Consider the following 12,438-nt stretch of genomic DNA (forward strand, 5'->3'; position numbering starts at 1 on the left):
CTGCTTAGAAGGAAAGAAAAATCAGGTCATGATGAATTATTTAGGACAATAAGAGGGATAATGACCTTCACGGAAGATAAAAAAAAAATTAACAATTAACGGTATGGGTTTCTTGAAACGACGTGGGGAATGCCTGCGATATTCTTTTCAACGTAGTAATTTGAAGGATTAGTTTAAAGATTAGTGCTTGAAAAATAAATTTACGGACTTGTAGGGTAAGAGGGAGGTTGAAAATTTCAATTGAAATAGAAATGTATATTACATCTTTGAAAACCTATCAAGTGGTTTTATAGATAGAATTACTATAGATTAAAAAATAACTATATTAATAGGATGTACAATACTATAAACTGAAAATGCTAGTTAAGGAATGTCAAATGCTTTAAACCAGTACACTTTTGTATACAATAAAATACCATTTTGTCATTTACGATTTTATTAGATACAAATATTAATAATTAAAACTTGAGACACGAGATAGTTGTATAGTTCATAACTGTGTATTGGTTAGAATGATAATTTCAAATATTTTTTATTGTAAATAATACTAAACATACAATAATCACTTATAAGGTCTGTTACATATTTCAGATTGATGGAGGAAACAAAGCAGTCGAGATATTGCTTTATTGTGGAAAGCCCCATGAGCACATTGCTAACAGGCTCCAGAATAAGAAGGGATTTATTACAATCAAGTGATGTGGCAATCAAACAGCTCAAATGCCAACAAAAGTGTTTCAAGATATGGGGCAGAATTATTTTGTTGTAAACAAAATGCAGTAGGTGCTACTCAATAATGTCTATTGCATGAGAAAAATAAGCATGGACGAGAATACTTTTAAGATGCAAGAGCAGGGGTCCTGAATGATAATTATATGGAAAAATAAAAGTGATGTATCACTGGTAATTGTGTAACTACATACAATGAATGAGTAAAGGTAAATGTCCAAGCATTTCGGCATTGATAATATGGGCATTACTGATAACTTTAGACTTATTCTAGGGTCATTATGGTCAGAGTTGAAAAGGGTCCATTCATGATATTGAGTATAAGAAATTTGAATATCTAATTAGAATTAACATCTTCATCCATGGCAGAGAATATAGTTCTTAAGTTCAGTAATCCTAGGGTTCAGCAAGGGGTTGTGGGTTGCTAATTCTTAATATTCCCATAAGTGTTAAAAGCCCAAGATTTTGCTATTTTCTCCAAAAAAAAAAAAAATGTATGGATTGACTGAACAAGCTTTTAGTAGACTGTCCCCAAAAAATATTTTTGATTTTCACAGGCCTACAAGTGATAGTAATATTGATATCCACTAATGGTAAGAAAAGAGAATATGCATGCCTGTATATATCAAATCAGCATCAAGAATAGTTTACTGAACAGATGTTTTTCAGTTTTAGCTCAATAAAACAAGACAACTTACCTATTTCAATTTTGAAAAGGAACAAAATCTTAGGCTTTGCTACTAATTAATGAGTATATTAAGAATTAGCTTCTCCCCTTTCCCCTAGCTAAACACCAGGATTGCTCAACTTGGGTGTTTTTGTTATAAATGTGTTTGATTCTTTTTAGATATAATCTATTTACTCAATATTAAGGTATTCTGTCCATCTCTTAGTCAAATGTACCTTTAATATGACTAAAGTCAATAATGTCCATATTACTGATGCCAAAATGCTTGGTCATCTAGTTTTACTTTAGTGCTTGCAGTAATACTATTTAGACTGGTGTCATTTTATTTTGCCATAAATTATCATTCAGGATCCTTGCTCTTGTATCATAATTTTTTTTTTCTGTGCAATTGGTACAGAGTAGTGCCGAGATTGTTAAAACAACTGCTTCAAATAATTTTAAGTTTTATTTTGAGATACTGTATTGTTGGCATTTATGCTGTTCAATAGGACGAGTTACTTGAATAAATCCTCCTTATTCCTGAGCCTGTTAGCAGTTTGCCCACAGGGCTTTCCACAATAAAGAAATTATTCTTTATTACTTTGATATTTATAACGGCTTTTAAGTTTAATATACCATGTAAATACATGAAAACTAAATTGAACTGTTCAGATGTTTATACCATACTCATTGTACCATTTTACAAATTCCAAAATAAAATGCATAAAGTATTACACATTTTAATTCTGTTACCCTGATACATTAAATGAAAATAATTTCTCTTGCTCATTTTCCGTATATTCAATCTCATACGGCAGAGTGTTCTCCTCAAACGGCCCCCTGCCCCTTCTAGTATCAGCAAATGCCTTATTCCCCACAAAAAAAGGAGCCAAAAGGCTCGTGAAATCTTTTCTCTTAACTATCCACTTGTTCATTTGAACTGTTATTGATTCCCAACATAGTTTGTTCACTCTCCCTACCCATGGGGGACAAGAGCTGCCATAACAAGTGTTATGTAAGTGAATACAAGTCAAGATGGCCGCACTGTGTCTTGTATTTCACTTTGGACTGTCACTTCTTGATCCAGATGTCTGTATATAGGTTTTATTCCTGACTAAAGTCATGATAATAAATAATGGCCTTATAGAAATTAGTTAATATTCTTAAAAACCCTCTAAATATTATTTAATGCTGAACTATTGAATTATAGTACAAAAATATAACTAGATATGTACTTGAAGCTTCTAGTAACACAATACGGCTGAAGAAAAACTTAGAAATTTTTAAAAATCTTTTATTGTAGAAGATTAAATGCCAAACATAAGACAGGTATCAGTGTAACCAGTTTAGTTACAGTATAATGGAAATGGAAATTCAAACACTATGATGCCGATAACGTGTGTATCAGATTTATGAAACCCCATTTTCTGAAAGCTTTGAATACCCTACATTCAAAGAAAACTCAAACGTTTGTCATGCATTAAGCACACGATTTGAACAAGAAAGGCTCATAAGTGAGTCGCTCTTCATCCAATAATGCGCACAAATGACAAAACGTCCCATTTTCTTTTTTCCCCGGTCAGTGTTCGTTTTCTTTAACTGAACTGACTGTGGGTTTGAAGCTCGGCTTTTATGGGTTACATATTTCATGATTGTGTAAGTAAGCAGTGCTTTCTCTTTATAAAATTATTAATAAAAAAAGAGGAGGAAAAGGAAAGCCCACCAAGGCCATCCCCTGTCCCACCTAGTAACCAGAAACGTACTACAAATTTTCTTCTGAGGAAGCAATGTTACTAGGCCCTTGAATGCTTTCCTTATCCTTCTTTTTTCAATTTTTTTTTATTGATAATTTTACAAACAATGATATAATGATTGTGATTCAAGGACTTCAGGATTAACTTGGAATTCTCCTAGAGTTAAATGGTAAAGATTTGTCTTTACATTACTATAAGGTAGATTCCTATTATTATAGCACTGAGTTAATTATTTAATGAAACATGAAATAATACACTTAAGAATAAAATCATTACTATTTCTAGATTGGAAAAAAAAATTAAGTCATTTTCAAGCCTTTGCAATTTCAGAACGATCCATTACTACAGACACCTGAAGCTCGGTGAAAAGCAGACAAGATTAACAAATGCCAAGTTGCCTCCCTGTCTCGTCCCATTTCATACATATAATTGAGTTGGGTAAAAGAGAAGAGACGTGCAAGGCTACTGCCCTGACCATCCTTGCTACTTCCCCCAGCAGACAGTCAGATCGGACCGAAGTACGCATTCACCTTACACGCGGACACCTGAATCACTTTAGCTGTGTAATAAAGTTGTGAAATGCAAACCCCTAGAAAAAGTAACACTGGAAGGAGAGTCTAACCTAAAACTTTATAAAGCTAACAACAATGCTGTATCTAAAAAAAAATAACTATGAAAATGGCTTTCATTTTACAGGTAGATAGTATTTTGAAACATGACTAATTGAATATTTAAATACTGTTTGAGGTAGATTAAGTTTTAATTCAATTCAAACTACTGTTTGAGGTAGATTAAGTTTTAATTCTAAGTTCATATAACTCCAAATAACAAACTTACGCCCCAAAAATATACAATACTCTCAGAAACATGAGTACTGTATGTCTTATATACCTGTAGAATCAAAGTCAACCCAACTAAATACTATTCTCAGCTTATATTAACTTGAGCTTAAAATTCCTTACTACACAATACTATCATCAACATATGAGCCTTTAATATACTATTACTATCCAATAATTACCTATAATACACTCCTCCCATTATAATCTCTTACAATACTATTCTCTACTCATAATCCCTTACTATACTATCATGAGCATATATTACCTGACTAAGGTAACCTCAGTCAATAGTCAAGAGATGATTCTGTATTATTTATTACATATTTTATGCAGGTCCTGTGTAACTTATTATATCGCTGCATGTTATGGCCAAAATAATCATGATCAAACTATTTTTACTAATTATCTAATTTGATGCTTTCTGGAATTTTGTCCTTAAACTTTACATTAACCTGACCTGAAATGAAGTTTAAAATGCCTTTTTTCAAAGTTACCAGAATGAGCTCAGAAACAATACAGACAGACTGAGATTATGTTCACCAAGTAGCCTACAATATTCTCTACTGATAACTGGCACTAGATGATCAGATATCAAATAAAAGATATGATGTTAATGTTGTTCGAGAGACTAAAGTCTCTGTGCTCTTAAAAAGCTTTCAATGTAAGACAGTTGAAAAAAGTACTAAAGAAGGCAAATATATCTTTAAACTATTGAATATTCAATTATCTATTATAACCAACAGTTCACCAACAAAATGAAATTTAATAATGATGAATTCATTGTGCCTTTTTAATAATAAAAAAACTAGAATTGTTTTTGAATTTGAGAAACACAGGATCATGAATTATAACTTCTATCCAACTTAATTATTGTTGGGAAAATAGCCTATATACCTATAAAGAGCAAAGCTTCAAACTCAAATCTCTCTCTCTCTACAAAAAGATAAATTACAGTATAGTATTCATTTATTTCTTAGTGACTTTATGAAGACAAATTTTCTCCTTAGATAGTTCAACAAATCCATAGATAATACTTCAAAGCTCTAAAATCAAGAAAAAGAATTTGCTTTAATTCTTTTATTTTAAAAACTAAAATTTTAAGTTTAATACAGTTATCTTACAAAATCTAATTTGTCGTAAGCATATACTAAAACTTCGTGATTTTTTTACTTGTAAATATTTTAAAGATTACAACAGGCTATTTCCAAAACTTGAAATAGAAACTTTTTTATATGCTCTGCTTACTGAAGATGAAGATTCTGCACTCTTTGTAAATAATCTTTTAAGAAACTCAACTTTGAAGCTTACCAATGGCCTGACTGACAGGATCTTGCCCTTCCTAAATGGATAGAGGATATTTTTAACCTTTTCACATAGTTAAATAAAATTTCTCCATAATCTACACTAAGTATATTACAATGCAAAAACCCACCCTAATTCTACATGAAAACCCTGAAATTCTATGACCATCTATATGAAAATGCTGTAACTATAATTCTGTCTAACTTGTTTAAGAAAACACAGGCAAAATATCTGATTTCCTTTGTCCATCTTAGGACATGGTCTATTGAAGGGAAATAGGCAAAAGAACGACCTAACTTCATAAGAATCTCACACCAATCACTCAATACTGTACTAGCACAACAATCACTCATTCCTTGGAGCAGAATTCATAACACTTTCATAGCACAACACAGTCCAATATTTGGAAATTCCCATCATAATTAAATCAGACACGATATCAGGGATGAAAATGTATTGGATTTTAATCCTTTTCCTATACCAATGTAAATGTTGCTTAAAAAAATAATAATCTTGTTACCAATAAGAAATTGAAAAAAAATTTACTCTACAGGGATTCCTGCAATTAGCATTTTTTTCTGACAGAGATTGGATTGAATTTAGGAATATAGCACAGCTCTTGGGCCTCTGAAGCCATTCAGCACCCAAGTGCAACCAGAGGAAAACCAAGTAAGTAGGCTACACTCTAAAGTAAAAGTTATAATAAATTGGACGACAAAACAGAAGAACAAAGGAAGGAAAGGAGGTAAAGTTGAAGGCTACTCCAGCTACTGTAGGTTCTCAAGGAATGCTGCCAAGACCATTAAATAACGTCTACAGAGAATCCTTCGAGGTGCAATGATGGAACTACCCCTTTGTGGCTTTTGAGATGGAGAGAAGAGAGGGTTAGGTGTAGGTTACCTATTTCAATGCGTCGTTGAACAAAAAAATAACACTAAGGTAGCTACGTTATGCACTAATCAATTTCCCATATTTTATTTTAAATACTTTTGCAGCTCCATCAATCATTTCTAATATAATCTTATAATTCTTAATTTAACACTTAAACTACTCAAGCCAAATTGAGCTCTGATTATCACTTAAGGGCAATTAACTAAACCAATTGCACCCTAATATTATACTGTACAGTAGCATTTTAATTTGTGCCCTCTTTCAATAAGATGTATTTGTAGGTTTCTCAAAACAAATAATAATTAAGGTTTGTTATTACTTTGATAACTATCCATGTTCTAAAGTGAAATATTTCAATCATTACAACTCTTATCAAAGTTAACGCTTATTAAAATTGGATAAATTGATAACAGTTTTCTAATGAATTAAAAGAAAAAGTCCACAAGGTCAGGCAATCTTACACACGAACAAAAGCTTAAATGTCTGTAAAAAAACTGTTAGGTATGAACCTGACCACAACCCAATGAATAATCTAATAGTGTACTCAATTTCGGTACAGTAAAGAGATCTAACCAAAACCATTGTTAATGGATTAAAGAGAGTAAATTGGATTAGGAATTACCTATATATAGGAAATTAAACTTTTAATAACTATATTCCAATAATTGTTAAATTGTGTAAGTGTAAAATACTTGATACGTCACTTACAATGTTATGAATTTTCCTCAAGGAAGGATGCAGTTAGATGACAGGACTATTTCTGCTCATCATTATTGCATTAATCAAAATAAAACTACCAAGAAATCAATGCATCTTTAAAGTGAGCTTATGTAAACAAAACCATTTTACGGAAATGGAACTTTCATACCTTGCCATACACCCAGGAGTCTCATGTTTAAAGCACACAAACTTGACAAAACTCATTGTCAATGATTGATTAACCTATTCTTAAAATCAAATCAGTTTTCATACCCTATAAACATAAAAAACACACACACATCTGGATAGCTTTGGCATCAATGACAAAATATTCAAGAACATATTACACAATTCTCCTAAAAATGATTAAAGTGTTATTTATCCCTTCTTTATGTCATAGGCACAAATGACACGAGACAAGAAACAAAATGGAGTTTATAAAACGAGCTGTGCACCTTTTCAGAGAGCCCAGGTATCTCGTCATAATAAAAAGATCTGAAATGCAAGACTTCAAAATGACCCACTTACCAAATTCCCTGAAACTTACATTAAATACACTTATTAATAATCTTTTAAAATTTCAATTACTGTATACCTGAACTTGAAGTTTTACGAAAAATTTGGAAATAACAGTTACCATCAATTACACATTAACTTCAAAAAGAGCATAACCATGTCTGGAGCCCATTGAATCACAATCTTTTTACATTAGATAGACTTTCCACTACTTACATTACACAGGTCATAAAAAATTGATGTTTTTGTCATCGACAGAAGTGCATAAAAGTTTGCTAGAAATGAAAATGATAGTACCAAAACCTGTACATTTGACATTATAACCTCCTACAATGCAAGCTGCTTAGATATTCTGAAAAATTTCATATAAATAAGATCATTTATACTAAGTTCTAAAATCTGATAAACCATCACAAATTTGAAGAATTTGATGCTTTTGAGCAAGTTAATAATGGCATAACATATACATAATTTTCATGACTTTAGTTATCAGGAAAAAACCTACACTAACAAGACAAATGGATCAATAAGCAAATCAAAGTCCAACATGTTTACCAGTACAGACTGTCGGCCTTTGACAAGTACAACATATACAAGATAACACTTTGAGCTACAACTCTCAAAACACCAGTAAAAGAATGAACAAGCTCTGTACATGGGGAATAAAATAACAGACTAAAAGAACAAGCGATTACTCTAGTTAAGATCAGGATATACTTCATGGACTCTTTAGCCCCTTTTTATGGTGAGGAATAAAATGGCAAATGCTGAAGCTCAAAGAGGAGGGGGCCAGTGGAGGACTACTCTGCCATATGAGGCAAGTCTTTTTTTTTTAACATTTCCAATTTTTGGATAAGGAAGGATCAAGGATAGGAATTGGGAGATCTGAAATTGGAGATGAGTATCAGTTTGAAATAAAAAAGAACTTTATAACTAAACCTAATTGGAAGATGCATATAATGCATATAAAATCTCCCTTTACTTTTGAAAATTAGCATGTTATTCTTCAAGGTACATTCATGTGGGGGGGAGAGAGAGAGAGAGAGAGAGAGAGAGAGAGAGAGAGAGAGAGAGAGAGAGAGAGAGAGAGAGAGAGAGAGAGAGAAGAGATATATATATATATATATATATATATATATATATATATATATAATATATATATATATATATATATATATATATATATATATATATATATATATATATATATATCACCAACTCTTGTAAAGCAATACAAAAGGTCAAGGGGGTGATGGGTTATTAGGGATGAAATTTTACTAATATTTAGGAATTACTTGTACATTAAATTATAAAAAAATACAAGATACCATACTTTTCTTTATCATTAACATATAAATCAAAAGAAATATTCTAGTTTGTTTCCATCCCTAGAAAACAATGGTAAGAGTTGAATACATTATTTTCAATAGAAGGACAGCATAAGTTAATTATTCTGCATGGGCTTCCCTTAGCAATGCACAAGAAATGTAAAGACTATTATGCTTTTAATATTTTCTTACTTGAGAAACAAAAGTGGATGAAGCAAATCTCTCACCAGTTCATAATCATTTGGCAGATAACTTAGGAGGAAAAACTTTAGATGCCACATGTGAGTAACATACCTTGAATTCTATAGATGCATAAGTTCTTTTTTAAATAAAGTATCCACCAGCAAAAAACATGAAAGCAAAATTATTAGCAATATGTTTAAATCTTATATCCACCAACCACAAAGATTTTGTCAATTAGATCCTAATTCACAGAGCAATGTCACATAACTGAAGAGCCTAATGATTGACAAAATAACCTGAACTCTTGAAAACAAGAGTTTAAAAATTGAAATAAGGAATTATTTGAATAGAAAGAAGATACAATGAGTGACATGAAATAATCAGTCCAATGAGTGAACAAAATAGTTCCTAAGACCAGGTGTGTAGCGGATAACACTATACACAAAGGATTGCTCCAAATAATTGCATAGGCAGTATCGTGCTCCAAATAACTTATACACCACTTCTTTCTCCAATGAGAGCCCAAGGCAACCTCAAAGACGTGTTCTAAATAACACTAGAGACGAAAGAGTCAGAATAGCTTCCAAGAACAAGAAGGGTCACGAATAATTGAATGGACAAAGAAATAAGGCTGAAATAACTCCTTAGACAAAGTGGTGTTGTGAATAAATGTCTATGATACAAAAAAAGTCTGCCAAAGAGGGAATACTCAAAACTGATAAATCAAATAGGTGTTGCAGATAGTTCATTGAATCAAGAATATCCTCGAACAACTCCAGAGATAAAGGATTCCATGATTACTGCATACAATGAGTATACCTAAAAAAAATCATGTATAGCCTGAATTTCTTCACAATCCATGACCAAGAGGTTCCTCAAATAATTCCATAGACTAAGGAGTGCTATGAAAAAAGTGTTTTAAGCAAATTAGAACTAAGGAGTATAATCACGAAAGCTTTAAGGCATTACCCAATGGCCAATCCTTGCCCCCCAAAGTCATAAAACAAGGGGATCTCTGCAAAACATTTCCAAACAGAAAGTGCCCCAAAGAAGCCTGAATACTAAAGCCATTTATACCACCAAGGGACCAAAAATATAGCTTTAGAATAGAATAACCTCAAAAACTATCTATAAACAATGATTGCTCACAAACAACTATATCAGGAAAGGAATGCCCAAACTAACTCAAGAAAACCCAGAACAAACACAAGATATCAGAATTTACTCTAAGGAGATACTTTAAACCAGGCCATATAACCCCTCAAAAAGGTCAAGGAAAAATTTTAAATCTCTTGAAACCAAAATGGCCCTTTCAAAACTGTTAGCTAGATTGGCCTAAAAATTTTCTTAAGGCAGGCATAATCCTGAAACTTAGAAAACCTTGTAAAACTTTGCAAACTTATGTATAAAAGAAAATATTTGGTATTGATGTGGAAAGATCACTGTTTAGATAATTTTCTTTAAAAAATTAGCAACTGATGATAATAGTCCCAAAAGAAAGAAAAACATAGATATAGGCCTACTGGTAGCCTTAGGGTGAATATCCCTCGAAACCAGCTTCAGAAATTATCATCATTAAGAACTATTAATTTTATCAGATCATTTAACTCTCCTAATATCTAGAAGTACTCTAAATTTAACTTCAATATAAATAATTTCCTCCAGTAACCATTGGAGCAAAATAATTTTAACTATTCCTTAAAGAGGAGACACACAAGAAGCCTTCAGAAAACCTGCGATCTAAAGGAAACTAAGCTGGGAGATAGATCTCCGAAGGGGAGCCATATTTTCCATATATAAAAAACCCATAAACCTATCATGAAAACAAAAATGAAATTAAAGTATGAATTATCATGTTTCAGGACTTTATTTTGAAGCTAGATAATCTTTGAATTTTGTAGAAAGCCTCAACTCATTAAAAACTCGTCAAACCATCAACAATCAACCAATGAGAAAATATCAGCCTTAGTAGGATCCATGAAAGAGACTTTGGAAGACTTTTCTTAAAGTATCTGACTACAGATTTTCTGAGAGAATAACTTTCTGGACCAAACCTATACATATATAATCAGTTACTAACACCTTAAACTTGATAGCTTAGCAAAATTTACCAATGTGCATACAAACCAGACAATTACCATAAGGTAAGACTTATGATATAACCAAATAATGTATGTCATGTGGAATTCTTCAGATTATTCAACATCATGTGCATGCTTCACATGAATCAGAGCAGTAAAAGTGGTATTAAATTATTGCTGCTGAAACAGTTATTCACAAAAATGCAGCATCTAAACAGAGTAATAGAAAAAACATAATCATCATAGGTTTTGTCATCAAGATCTCCAACATGGCAGGGAAAAAAACCAACTGAGAGAAGGTAACAAGAATAAAGATAAAATAGTGTGCTGGAATGTACCTGCAAGCAGGAGAACTCTAGCCCAAGACATTGGAAGACCTTGGTTTAGAGGATATGAAACTGCCTATGACCAGAGATCAAGGGTTTAATTTTGGAGTTTCCTTCTCCTAGAAGAGCTGTTTACCATAGTTATAGTGTGTTTCTTTTACACTTACCAAATGGAAAGTAGCCACAGAACAATTACAGTGCAATAATTACCACCTTGAGTGAATAAGAATTTTTCAGTTATCTTAGTGTTGTTAGGCATATGAGGAAAGAGGAGAATGTGTAAAGAATAGGTCAGACTATTCCATGTATGTGTAGGAAAAGGAAAAATTATCCATAACCAGAGAAGGGTCTAATGTAGTACTATGGGGCCAGTCAAAGGACACAATAACACTAGTCTATAGTGGTAGTATTTCAACATGGGACTGGTGCTTTGACCTGCTAACTACCTGCAGAAAGATACCTTACTTCCTAAGAGACTCCTCCACTTATAGTAATACCTTGAGATACGAGTGTCCCAACATACAAGAAACTCAAGATATGGGGAAAGTTTTGAGCCAATTTTTGTCCTCAGATACGAGAAAAACTTTGAGATACGAGGCAGTTCCCTATGCGGCCGCCAGGTGACTGAGTGTGTGAGAGGCTTCTCACCAAGACAGCATTGCTCGGTCTTTCCCGTCGGATCTCCGTCGCGTAAAGTTTATCTCCAAGAATTGGCCGTAGTGTTTGGGTTTTTTTTAAGTGTTTTTTGTGTTAATCAGTGCAGAATTCAGTGAATAAGCAATGGGTCCAAAGTAAGCGAGTGTAAACAAGGGTAGTGAAAAGAAAAGGCATCTGATTCAATCGAGATGAAGCATGAAATAATCGAAAAACATGAGTGGCGTAAGAGTGACTGAGCTGGCTCGCCAAATTGAGAGGAGTACATCGGCAATATGTACCATCCTCAAGCAGAAGGATGCTATAAAGAGCACCAAGCCCTCCAAAGGAGTAACCATCCTTTCAAAGCTCTGCAGTGATATTCAAGACGAGATGGAGAGGCTTCTTTTAATATGGATAAACGAGAAACAATTGGCGGGAGATGTGACCGAGACGATCATATGTGAAAAGGCCAGCAGAATCTATG

At 32.7% G+C, this 12,438-nt stretch overlaps 2 long non-coding RNA genes across 2 annotated transcripts in view; one reads left to right on the forward strand and one right to left on the reverse strand.

Moving 5' to 3' along the window:
* LOC137620703 (uncharacterized) overlaps positions 1-2,186 on the forward strand; it is a 48,908-nt gene extending 46,722 nt beyond the window's left edge. Inside the window, exon 3 of the long non-coding RNA XR_011040102.1 lies at positions 592-2,186. This is a non-coding gene — a long non-coding RNA (uncharacterized lncRNA). The remainder of the gene's footprint in view (positions 1-591) is intronic.
* Positions 2,187-2,190: 4 nt separating this feature from the next.
* LOC137620702 (uncharacterized) overlaps positions 2,191-12,438 on the reverse strand; it is a 107,479-nt gene continuing 97,231 nt past the window's right edge. The window contains exon 4 of the long non-coding RNA XR_011040098.1: positions 2,191-8,285. This is a non-coding gene — a long non-coding RNA (uncharacterized lncRNA). The remainder of the gene's footprint in view (positions 8,286-12,438) is intronic.

Source organism: Palaemon carinicauda, chromosome 27 (assembly GCF_036898095.1).
Source record: "Palaemon carinicauda isolate YSFRI2023 chromosome 27, ASM3689809v2, whole genome shotgun sequence".
Taxonomy (NCBI): Eukaryota; Metazoa; Arthropoda; class Malacostraca; order Decapoda; family Palaemonidae; genus Palaemon; species Palaemon carinicauda.